We start from the raw sequence: 13,527 nt of genomic DNA, 5'->3' as shown, positions 1-13,527 counted from the left end.
CTTGCTTCTGCAGACAGAAAGGTGAGAAAACCCTTGTCTGGGCTGGGCTGTTGTACAGTAAGATCTGTGTGTGGCCACTTCATGTGCAAGCAGAGGTGAAGTGCTCTGGAAAAAACTTAGGAGTATGATGCAAAAGTCTTGTTAGGCTTTTCTTGATGAAACAGCACTTGTCATACAAATGGGAAGACAAATCATTCATCATTGCTGAGTTTACCTGCCAGAAGAGCTATAAATTTTCTTCTTGTTTTGTATCCACAAATCTTAATGTTCACTGTGATGTGTCTAGATGGCTTCTCTCTGGGAAAAAAACACAACCCAAACCACAAAACAACCCACCAAAAAATCCCCAAACAAAACCAAATCCCACTTTTGAACATAATAAATGATTCTCTGGCATATTTATAAAAAATACATAAATGCCAACATCTCCTTTAAAGTTATAATTCAGTGGTTTAAAACCAACATATGCACACTGGGTGAATGATTGTGGATAATTCTCTCTAAATTAAAAGCCAGCCAGACAGGGCATTGGGGTGTTATGCAAATGGCTGAAGAGCAATTATCTGCCTTCATTGCAGGCTTAATTTATGAACTAGATCTATTACTTTTTTGAATAGAATAGAATAGAGCCAGTTGGAAGAGACCTTTGAGATCATTGTGTCCAACCTATCATCCAACACTATCTAATCAACTAAACCATGGCACCAAGCACCCCATCCAGTCTCTTCCTAAGCACCTCCAGTGATGGTGACTCCACCACCTCCCTGGGCAGCAGATTCCAATAGGCAATCACTCTCTCTGTGAAGAATTTCTTCCTAACATCCAGCCTAAACCTCCCCTGGCACAGCTTGAGAGTGTGTCCTCTTGTTCTGGTGCTGGTTGCCTGGGAGAAGAGACCAATCCCCACCTGGCTACAACCTCCTTTCATGCAGCAATAAGGTCTCCCCTGAGCCTCCTCTTCTCCAGGCTGAACAACCCCAGCTCTCTCAGCCTCTCCTCATAGGGCTTGTGCTCCAAACCCCTCATTATCTTTATTGCCCTCAATTACTGCATATCCTACTTCTTCCTGTGTCAATAGCTGTGTCTAAGGAGAAGGCAGATGACCCAAAACACCACTTTGCATGTGCAAATCAAATATTTGCAAATATCAGTCTGAAACTCTTTCCACTTGCTGCTTTGTACCCAGTAGCAGCTGATCCTGGAAGAAAAGCGACTAGAATGACACAGCAGTTGACAGTGAAACCCTGTATTGGGAAATCCATGCCTGAGCTTCGTGTTTCTCTCTGCCATGTTTTGGCAGGTCAGCCACAAAAGATGCTCCCCAGTCCACATTCCTACTGCCTCCTTCGTCATGGCCCTACCCAACACCCCTTGCCCTTCACTGCCTCTCAGGCAATGGGTGCAGAGAGACAGCACACAAACCCAAGCATTAGGGGCTGCAATGGTGCTCCCGAAACAGGTGTGAGATAGCAGCAGAAATAAAAGGGCCAAAAATGGTATCATGCACAGTATGTCTTGAATTTCAAATTATTGGCCCCTGCTGCATCCTAGGTGCTGCCAGTAACTTTTTTCAGACTTGTTTGGAGGACATAACTGGGTGTCCTTCACCTGGAACTCTGCAGTCCCATAAAAAGATCCTTTACTTGGAGACTCTGATTCCACATAATTATTTTTTCCCTTCTAAATTGCAGGTTAGGGATTCCCTCAGCTACTGCAACTGAGAACTGAGGAGAGTGATCTAAATTTGAGTATCAAATTACAGACGAGTGATAAGACCTAAAACCATCTTAATACATAATATATAATGTGTTTAACACATTCCCAAGAAATATGTTTAGCACTGCTAGATCACACATCATAAAATTAAGTTATGAACCACCGAAATCATAGCAATTCAGCTTCTTGCCGTTGCAACACAACAAGAGAAGCTGATATTTTAGCTCTGATTTTCCAAGCTGCATCTATCATTATTGAGGCTTTTTTGCCTGCATGCTTTTTTTGGACATCTATTTATTTTTTCCCCCGAACCACAGATGTTTGCCCTGTATTGTATTCCTATGAACAGACCAGCCAAATAAGCATCCAGCTGCCTTGTGCATGCAAGTGCAATCATTTTGCATGTAAGGAAAGGAAAACCAAAAAAACCCCCAACCAACGAAAAATGAACCAGCCAGCCCCATCACTGAGGAAAATGTCAGCTGAAATATAAAGAAGAGAAGAATCTGTGGGTGAACGTGCATTTGGTGCTAGGCGCCCGATCTCGGAGATTTTGGCCCTTTAACGTCAGATTGATGCGGAACAGTTCTCAGTTTTGACGTCGTGTTGGATTCATCAGAGATGTTCCCATCTTCACAGGGAGGGAAAGCCGGTGTCTGGCTCAGCAGGCAGCAAAGTAAAGCAGCAAAGACTGGAGGAAGTCTGATATGTCTTCTTAACAGTACAGCCGTTTGGGATTTCAGTATGTAAAGCTTTTGATTTGTCATGTGTTATCTTTGCCCTCAGATGCCCCTCTGCCACATTTCACAGAATCACAGAACCAGAATCACAGAACCACACCAAGTTTGGAAGAAACCTCAAAGATCATCAGGTCCAACCTGTCACCATCAGCCCTTGCCCTCTCACAAGAGGCCCTGCTCAAAAGTCTGTCCCCAGCTGTCTGAAAGGCAGAACCTTCAAATTATCCAGTTCCAACACCCCCCCCTGCCTTGGGCAGGGACACCTCCCACCAGCCCAGGTTGCTCAAGGTCCCATCCAGCCTGGCCTTGAACACCTCCAGGGAGGGGACATCCACAATCTCCCCTGATGTCCTGAAAGGCCACCAGAAGGTCTCCCTGGAGCCTCCTCTCCTCCAGGCTGAACCACCCCAACTCTCTCAGCTTGTCCTTGAAGGAGAGCTGACCCAGCCCTCACTCCCATCTCAAACTGGCATTTTCTGTCCTCCCCCCAGCTAGCAGAGGAAACATAACTTGAAGCTTGAGGAGGGGAGAGGGGATTTGCTCCTCTTCATCCATTCCAAGTTCAGCTCCAGATGATACTCATTTGTTTTTCATTTCAAGGGTGTTCTGAGAGGTGCAGGGATCCCTCAAATACTTGAAGTTGAATAGATTAACACAGCATCGTCTGCTGCACACAACAGGATGAAGCAGGGCAAAAGTTTGGGCTGCATGTAGCATGGGGACATGAAGAGTGGAGTTTAATTCTGAACTAATTTTAAAATAATGGAATTTGATTTTCTATGCTCTTAATTCTGCCTAAGAGAACAATGGAATCAAATTCCTTTAGACAAGGCACATTACGGCCCCAAATATTTAAATAGACTTGGAGTGTCACTGAGGGCTGAGCCTGCCTACGTAAATAAGCGGCAGCAATCCTCAGATGCTCGTGAAGGGGAACTCTGGGCATCACTTACAACGGCACAGAAGAGAACAGAATCAAGGCCTTTGTGTTCAGTAATTTTGACACACTAATGTATTCAGCTCTCAATCACCTAGGCATCAAAGCAATTAAGCATAGGTTTTCTGCAGTGCATCTTAATTGTGCAGTCTTCATTGCAGATGATAGATGATCAAGCTCACATGGCAATGCAGAGCACAAGGCAGGGATGTCTGTGCCCCCAGCTACTGCCTCTTGGTTCAGGCTCTCCTTCCTTGCAGACAGTGTTTGGTGCTCAGAGACATGTACCCTCGACCTGCTTCCCATTCAGTGTCTTAGATCCCATTATTGGTATTGTTTGGCCTTGAAACACCCTTTATTTTTTTATTTTTTATTTTATCTTTAAGTAGATTAAGAAGAAAGCTTCTTGGAGGGCTTAAAAGACTGTATGCTAAAGATGATTTCTGCAACCTGATATGGATTACCATAGTTACTCTGTCTGAGCATGGCAGCTTTCCAACTCCTCTGCCAGGAATGATCTAAAAGCTTTTCTTTTATTGTGTCTTGAGGTGAGAGTCTGGTTTTAAAAAGCTTTCAGAATTCTAATTCTTTCCTCCAGTTCGTTGGCAGGGGGAGTCCGGCGCTGCTCCATCCGAACACTGATAACCTACAAACAGCGCGTTCGGGATCTCTGATTGTGCATGTCCAATCACTTAGTTAATTGAGAACACAGAGACCTGCAGCTCATGGCATCCTGATTATCTCTTTGATCTTTTATTCCTCCAGCCTCTTTCCAGGCATATTGTTTAGGGCTTGTGGTGCTCTGCCTTCTTCGTGCAACGTGTGCGTTTGCTGGGCCAGATCTGCAGTTAGCAAGAGCAGCAGAATGTAAAGGGCAGTCTCTTGAGTCTTGTTATCTTCTTATGCACAGTAATAGCACAGTCTGCATGCCATTCATGATTTTTATTTAATAGAGTTTCCTGGTGTGTATTTTAGGATTCATTTAAAAATACATCAGTGATTAGCAGGGTAGGAAGAAGAAACTGAGCCAAAAATTCTCTCTAAACCCAGACCATTAACTATCTTCTTCTGCCTGCAGCTGACACTTAGGACTATTCTTAAATCACTTTAAGTAATTTTTAAAAATCACTTCAAAAAAAAGAAAAAAAGGAGTCTGAGGGATAGACTATTGGGTGGATTGCCTGATGCCAACATGAGTTGGTTGAGGAAGCTGAGCCCAAAGTTAATGTTGAATTAATGTTGATTAGTGATTAGAATGAAACTGGAAATGACTGACTGTGTGTGGAATATCTCAGCACCACTCACGGCACTTTCTTAAGGCTGAAAAATCCAGGTTACTTTATATAACCTCAATTTCTTCCTTGGGTTTTTAACTGGGGCTTTGCAGTAGAGCTTCTCAACATGGTATGGACTATTCTGATCACATCTGGGGCAGGGAGTATTTCTTTCCACTTTATGTCTCTATTTGGAAACATTCAAGATCAGCCAGGAAGCATGAAGCTGAGGTTGGGACATACCTCTTTCTCAAATCAGTTATTTATCCATGAGACTATTTTTTAATCCTGCTTTACTGTCTGGAAATAATGACTTATCGCTCTAGATGACAAACAATTCCTTCTTCTTCCTCACCACTGCTTACCCCTTTTCATAGCACTGTCTTTCCTGACTTCAACCGGTGGGTTAAAGCCTGTGCAAAAATCCAGGTTATAGTGAAATGTCAGCACACAAAACCTGTCCAAGGTGTCTGGATTGCTGATACAAACATGCTGCACATTCATCAATCTCCCTCCTGAAATCAATAAGAGCACTCAGCTCCCTGTATGAGGGGTCCCAGCAGAGCCTTCCCTCTAAGACCTGTGCTCAGATCTTTCTGTTTGGCCCTAGTGTCCTCTGAGCTGAGGCTGTTCACCGCAGGGAACGGCAGAGCTGGTTCAGCCATTTACCATCAGGTCCACCAAGCTCAGCATGGAAGACATTTAAAATGCCATGAATATTTAAAACAAACAAAAAGCAAGCCCTCAAGCATCTTTCTTTTCCAAATCATGAAAACTGAGACCAAATGCAGATGCAGGTAGTTTACTTAATTAAAATCAAGCCTTCTTTTCCTTTTCCAGCAGCAACCCATTTAATGCCTGTGGCAAGATTCATCACCTGGAGGCTGTTTTTTATGAGAATTGACAAAGATCATTCAGGAGTCAGCATTTTACTAAAAGGTAAGTTATAAGTCTAGTGGCTTGCATATAATTATAAGCAATTCTGTTCTTTCTTTCTCCTCACCCCCCCCACCTTCTTTTCATTGGGATTTTGAGTTCCTGACAGCAGAGCAAATGAGGTATGCTTGTGAAGTATGAAGGTTTCAGTTCTATACCTTGCTTTGCTCCCTGCCTCAGCTTCATTTTGCATGATTTCTGAATAACAGCAGGAGCACTGAGAAACCATTGTGTCTTTATATGCAAAACACACAGCTCTCCACTTGAGGTTTCGTTATTATTTGATGAGGTTGGCAACAGAGGTTCTGGCAGGACAAAATGAACTTTAAAAATAAAGGAGTTGGGTGGGGAATGGGCAAAGACAATGAGGTTCATAGATACCTTTAGGCTCCTTCAAATAACCTGGGGTGGAATAAAAAAGGGGTGGATACAAAGAAATTCTCTAGGCAGCTGGATGGCTTCCTAAACATGGCTGTCCTTCAGCCCATAGAATTATGGCTCTAGCTTTGTACCAATGTAGTTAAAGAGCGGATGTGTCTGGGTCCCTGAATCACAAGACCACGTGCAGGAACCACTGTGTGCTGCCAGGTGCATGCAGAAATGCCTCAACTCACATCTTTTTCCTTTTGCAAAGAAAATTACACCAAAGTTTCTTGATTTTGTTTACCTGTGTACCTTATGAGTGCTATAAGGCATTGTAAGGAGGGTAGGTATGAAAGGTACTGAGAGGAGCAGGGTCCTCTGCCCCTGTGGTTAGACATCTGGTCCCATCAAAGCCGAGTTTACCTGTGAAAGCTTCCACAAGAGACCAAATCCAGTCCAGTCTTCCTGAAAGTAAAGAGCTGCCTTGTGAACGAGCTAAGGCTCACCCAGTCATACAAAATGTGTTTATATCAATTTTAGAGAGAAGGTTGCTATGAGGAAGTATATCCTAAGACTCAGGCAGGCTAGTTAGTTTGTCATCATTTTGGGTTAAATAATTCAAAAGCTGATGCAAAGGTAAATTAGTGAGTAGTCTAAATGAGATGGGTTTATGGCAAACCATGTCAAAGAAACCTAATTTTCAGTCTGATTATATTACATGTTTGGTTGACAGAAATGACTGTATAAATTTAGTGCATTTAGACTTTTGTAAGGTGTTTTACTTGGCACTGAATAGCTGCTGATTAAGCATTACCTCTATTCAGTAACATTAGAATACACATCAAATGAATCACAAAGTGCCTGGCAGAGCTTAACAAGCAGCTGTTGATGGAGAATCAGGACAGAGTGGACCTGTGGTTTCTGGAGCACCTTAGGGTTAAGTGTAAGTACCAAAGCTTTCCATTGTTGCAAAACATAAGCACAATGACCAAGAGAGTGGTGTACAGTGAAAAGGAAAGGAAACTGGCACTAGGGAAGGTAGATCTTTCAGTAAAGAGGATGAGGAGTCCATCAAACTACGTGTTGGTCTCTGCAAGGGCACAGCCCTGCATGCAAGGGCACAAGTAGTGCTCATGGGATGGAGAGAGCCAAGCTCCAAAAAGCCTTTGTGCATCGATCCCACTGTGATGACCTGACAAAAGGAATTTATGTGGCCTGTAAATATATAAACAAGAGAGCAGTCAATAACAGGAAAAGAGGTAATTTTACTTTTATCTGCAACATCATTAAACCTGGTCTCAAATAGCAAAATGCTATGGTGAAACTTTGAAAGGATACAGAAAAGTTGGAGAATGGGTAGGAAAGAATGGCTAGAATGATTTCACAGTCTAACTAAAGGTCTGAAAGGTTTTGTTCACCCAAAAAAAAGGGTCTGAGGTGATTTTTGTTTTGTCTGTGACTCTATTTCTGGGAAGAAAATACTCTGTCATAAAAGGAGGAAAATATGAAAGAAGAGCTCACATCTGAAAGCTGAACCAGATATCATTAAATGAGATGTGGGTTTTAGTGGGGGATTTTCAGCTCTGTGTTTTCGTTGGGTTTTGGTTATGGTGTGTGGATTTTGTTTGTTTGTTTACCTGGAAGGTGATTTTAGTCATTTGAGCAAATTATCCAGAGGGAACAACAACAAAACATTCTCTGCTTTTTGATGGCTCCAGAGTAAAACTTTCTGCTTTTCTCCACTATTGACTTTGTCAGGCTTTGTGGCTCCATTCAATTAGAAATAGCTGGGTAAACTACAGTGATTTGTTGTAAGGTCAAATGAAGATCTAATGAGTCTTCCTGGCCTTCAAGTTGATAAAACTGTAACTGCATATGAACTCACTGATATTAAAACCTCTCTTATCTGTTCTTGAAAAGAAAAACCCTACCAGTGTTATTAGCTCCCTCATGTGCGACAGTTGTTGCTCATACATTTTTAATGTTTTAATCTGGAAAGCTCATTGACATTTTGTTGGGAAACACACAGTGCTGCTCAGCAATGGAGCGCATTTGTTCCTGTAGCTGCACCGTCTGGGGCAGGGAGAGCAATGGGGTTGCCTGGGTGTGCTCTGCCCTGTCCAGCTGCAGAGGCTTGGCAGGATTTCTTCAGGTGCCTGAACTGCTTCACTGCCATCAACGTGGTTTGTGCTGAGCTGATTGTCGAGCCTGTCTTGGGCTGCTCAAGCACAACCAGGGCTCAGCTCTCTGCTCATCAGCAGCGACAGATAAACTTATGACAGAAGGAAGAGATTTATGATGCAAACATGATTCCAACATCAAACCCTAAAGATTTAGAGGCAAAAGGAACAACTGCAGTTACAAAAAATGTAAGAAATGTTTCCCTATAGGGAGCAGGGGATGAATTCACCATGGCTTGGCCCAGCTGTCTCTGCCATCTTCCCTGAGCTGCAGGGCTCTGTTTCTGAGGTTAAAGCAGTCATCTAGTTCTCAGCAGACGGGAGTCAATGTCTTCCTGCTCTTCAGCTGTTAACCACCCTGAACATAACTGCTTCTTGTCAAACATCCCACATTTGGACACAAATTCTGCAGTGCTCTTACTCCCACAGCCTTGTCAGCAGGGATTGCTGTCGTCCTGTGGTCAAGCTCCTTCAGGCACACAGCTAGCAAAGTTTTGGCTTAGATTATCTCAGCTCCAGCTGAGAGTGTAGGATGTTCTTTATAGATTTTCCCCTTGTACCTTGATGACCTACCCACTTCTAGCAACCAAACCTCCAATTCATCCATGTGCCACATAGCTTGCAGTGACCTTAGGGGCCACAGTTACTACAGCTAGAAGCAGCAGTCACAAGATCCAAGGGCAGTGCCTCTAAGTGGCAAGAAGAGGGTGTTGCAGGGGAGCCTTTAAATTCTAAAGTGGAACTATAATTAGCTGTAATCATACCCAGACTAACTTCTCTGCTATAATTCTCAGCAGGAAAACAATTATATTGCAGCAGTATAACCCGACAGACACACTGAAAATACAAAACATCCTTTGGAAATATATGCTCCATATTCTAAATACACTTAGAATTAAGGCAAACAAGCAACAACTAAAAATAATATATTGGGGTTCAACGGTAGACATGCAGAGGAGTTGGGGTTTTTTTCCCCCCTTCTGCTTCTACTTTCTGGTTTGGCAGACATACAGAGGTTCTGTGTTAGTGAAAATGTTAATGGCATGCTCAGGGTATCATTGGAGGAATGGCAGGGTGGAATACAGAATTAACAGAATACAGGTTGGGAAAAACCATCAAGATCCCAAGCCCAACCTAAACTTCCCCTCATGCTTGGTCTGTCACTCCCTGTAGTGGCTGGTTACTTCTGTCCTTCTGAGATGAAAGAAGGTGTGAAGTGTGGAGTCTGAGTGGATTTTTGGCCTGGGAGAGGACAGCAGGACTCCTGAAGCACAAAGCCAGGTCTGCTGCTGGTGCTTGAAAGACACAACAGCTCTGCTCAGCTGGAAGGCTGCATACCCTTAGTATGTGTTGGTCACTAGAGGGGAATAGAGGACCACAGAGCTTGTGGGTCAAAATCCCAACTGCTTCAGGGGCTACCTGCCTGAAATCTTGCTGCTTCTGCTACAGAAGAACCTGGAGAATCAGGTAGATACATAAGGGAAAGGATCCATGGATTTATATATATATATATACACACACACCATTATTTGGTGAAGACCCAGGGTTGGTGTTTGGGACATTTTGCCTTTCCTTTCCCCTGTACATTCAGGACATGGCAGATGGTGGGTTTAAGTGGTAAGATGACGATTTGCCAGGGGTTATTTTAGATTACTAGGCTTGAAATGCATTTCTGAGCTCTGTTCAGAGAGCCTAGAACACATGCAAATGTACTTTTTTAGGAGCCTCATTCATCTTTTGAGGGGTTTTATGCAGCACGTGTCCCTAAGCTGCTCAAAGAAGGACAATTCGATCATTTGCTGCTGCCTAGAAGCTGAGCCATATAGACTGGGATAGTTTCTTAGTTTCTATCATCCCTGAAGAAGTGAGGCAGGGGATGGGAGTAAAGGAAAAAAAAAAAGGCCAAATAAAAGCAAGGCTCTAAAGAAATAGATTTGGAAATCTGCAAAGTTCTCTGGAAACAGGTATCATCTTTATATATATTTTAGTCATTCTGTTCAATGTGATGGCTTTGTAAATCTACAGCAAGGTTTTCATTACCCATCAAATACTTGAGGTGTTTTTCTGATGGGGGGAAGACACAAGTTGATGTGGTTATATCAACCATGATATGGTTTCACGTGTTGCAGTGCTTGATACTGATTCTGTTGAAGAATGTTAAAGTTATTGCAGGGTGTTCTATCATCATCATCTCCTGTCAGCATCCATCCTATTCCACTGGTGTTAGTGGACATCCATGCAGTGCTACAGGGTATGATCAGAGTGGCTGGAGAGTGGCCAGGCAGAGAGGGACCTGGGGGTACTGGTTGATGGTAGGCTGAACATGAGCCAGCAGTGTGCCCAGGTGGCCAAGAGGGCCAATGGCATCCTGGCCTGTATCAGGAACAGTGTGGCCAGCAGGAGCAGGGAGGTCATTGTGCCCCTGTACTCTGCACTGGTTAGACCACACCTTGAGTTCTGTGTCCAGCTCTGGGCCACTCAGTTTAGGAAAGATGTTGACTTGCTGGAATGTGTCCAGAGAAGGGCAGCAAAGTTGGTGAGGGGTTTGGAGCACAGCCCTGTGACGAGAGGCTGAGGGAGATGGGCTTGATCGGCCTGGAGAAGAGGAGGCTCAGGGGAGACCTTATTGCTGTCAACAACTACCTGAAGGGAGGTTGTAGACAGGACGGGGCTGGTCTCTTCTCCCAGGCAACCAGCACCAGAACAAGTGGACACAGTCTCAAGCTGCACCAGGGGAGGTTTAGACTGGATGCTAGGAAGAAATTCTTCACAGAGAGAGTGATTGCCCATTGGAATGTGCTGCCCAGGGAGGTGGTGGAGTCACCATCATTGGAGGTGTTTAGGAGGAGATTTGATAGGGTGTTTGGTTGCATGGTTTAGTTGATTAGATGGTGTTGGATGATAGGTTGGACATGATGATCTTGAAGGTCTCTTCCAACCTGGTCTATTCTATTCTATTCCATTCCATTCTATTCTGTTCTAGGATCTAAGGACAGTCAGGTGAGCTAAGGTTAAAAAGGGTGAGCGTCCCTCATGGATGGAAGTGTTGCCCAAGGCAGAAGATAAGGACAATGCCTTTCTTCAAAGTCAGAGATAACAAAAATTTCATATTTTGGAAAAAAAAATGGAAGAAAAAGGAGAGAGAAACAGGAAAGGAATAAAAGAGAGATCTCCCAGAAATCACAAAGCCAAGCCTAGCAGCTCTTTACTGCAGCTCTCAAAAGTTTAGAAGTGCAGCCCATAACAATGAAATGTATGGCTTGGGGGTGAGAGCTAAATCAGGCTCCTAGCACAGACCAAAATGTTGTTCTGGAGATATGTTTGTCGCTGCAAGTTATGGCTGTGAAATAAACAAGGGGGAACACCCCTGATGTTTAACAGCTACTGCACAACCACTCAGCTAACTTCTACCTTCTTTATGGAAGCTGATATGGGGAACATGTGGTAGATTTCTCTATGCTAGCAGGTTATAAACCTGAGTTTCCCCTGTATAGGCCTCTTTACCATGCTTGCTTTTTCTTACTGTGTGTAAGCAAGGAAGACAGGTTCAAGATGGAGCTTTAGATGTATAATCATTGAATTTCCATTCATGTTTTCAGTGAAAACACAAGTTTATGTGTACTAGAGCAGGAGCTTGCAAGAGTACAATCATTCTGTACACAGGTGTAAAAATACAGGCTTGTGCATACATGTGTGCCACAAATACAAATAAACATTATTATGCTACACATCTCTAGAGCTTCTGGTCAGAAGAGAACATTGATTCTCCTGTGCACTTGTGCATTGGCCACAACACCCCCCTTCAGTGCTACAGGCTGGGGTCAGAGTGGCTGGAGAGCAGCCAGGCTGAAAGGGACCTGGGGGTACTGGTTGATGGTAGGCTGAACATGAGCCAGAAGCATGCCTAGGTGGCCAAGAAGGCCAATGGCCTGAATCAGGAATAGTGTGGTCAGTAGGAGCAGGGATGTCATTTTGCCCCTGTACTCTGCACTGGTTAGGCCACACCTTGAGTCCTGTGTCCAGTTCTGGGCCCCTCAGTTTAGGAAAGATGTTGACTTGCTGGAATGTGTCCAGAGAAGGGCAATAAAGATGGTGAGGGGTTTGGAGCACAGCCCTGTGAGGAGAGGCTGAGGGAGCTGGGGCTGCTTAGCCTGGAGAAGAGGAGGCTCAGGGGTGACCTTATTGCTGTCAACAGCTATCTGAAGGGAGGCTGTAGCCAGGTGGGGGTTGGTCTCTTCTTCCAGGCAACCACCAACAGAACAAGAGGACACAGTCTCAGGCTGTGCCAGGGGAGGCTTAGACTGGATGTTAGGAAGAAGTTCTTAACAGAAAGAGTGATTTGCCATTGGAATGTGCTACCCAGGGAGGTGGTGGAGTCACCATCAGTGGAAGTGTTTAAGAACAGACTGGATGAGGCACTTAGTGCCATGGTTTCATTGATTAGACAGTGTTGGATGATAGGTTGGACTCAAGGATCTTGAAGGTCTCTTCCAACCTGGTTGATTCTATTCTATTCTATTCTATTCTATTCTATTCTATTCTATTCTATTCTATTCTATTCTATTCTATTCTATTCTATCTGCTTTGCACTGATTAATTTACTCAGAGTAACAGGAAGACACAAACAACACATGGGGTATGAAGGAAACTAAGTATTGTCTTTACATTTTGCCTATATATATACCGTTAGCTTCACACAAAGCATGACTCACTAGCAGCAGGTGTCCTGCTGTTATGTTAGGCAGATTAGTAATGATAGGGAGGGGGCTGCTCTCCCTACATGGCATCCCTGAGGGAAGCTAAAATTAGTTCAGAGACTTCCAGTGAAGTAAAAGTATTTGTGGGCATTGAATGAAGTCTGCTTCTGAAGGTAAGAATCAGAGCTGAGCTGTTTAATCTGCCATTCCCTTTTTTTTCCTGCATGAATCTTGCCTTGGCAGTTGATCAGCAAATGTTATCTGGCACGAGGCTGGGAGTTTGGAATGATAAACAGTTGCTTTCCGTGTTTGTGGAAACAGGGTAGGGATTGAACAGTTAAAGGAAATCAGCGCAACAGAGAGCATTTGCAGCTGAGGCAGAGACAACAAAGGAATGTGTCTCAGTTAGAAACAGTTGCCTTTTTTTCCTCCCTCTCTCTCTCTCTCTCTGTTTTTGTGTGTCTATCTCCGAGTTATTAGAGAATCTGAGCGGCATATGAGCAATCACAGCATGTGACTCTGCTCCCAGTAGCAGACAAGCTATAGCTGGCAGTCACACCCACCGTGAGACAGGTCCAGTAAGCAAAGTTTTCCACAAAGTTATTGGAGCAGCAGAACGTGCAAAGAGAAGAACTGTTCGTACTTCTAAGATGCCTGCAAATAGGGGTGGCAATGTGTGCACCG

This window comes from Dryobates pubescens, chromosome 16 (genome assembly GCF_014839835.1).
Source record: "Dryobates pubescens isolate bDryPub1 chromosome 16, bDryPub1.pri, whole genome shotgun sequence".
Classification (NCBI taxonomy): Eukaryota; Metazoa; Chordata; class Aves; order Piciformes; family Picidae; genus Dryobates; species Dryobates pubescens.
This window is presented reverse-complemented; position numbering follows the sequence as displayed.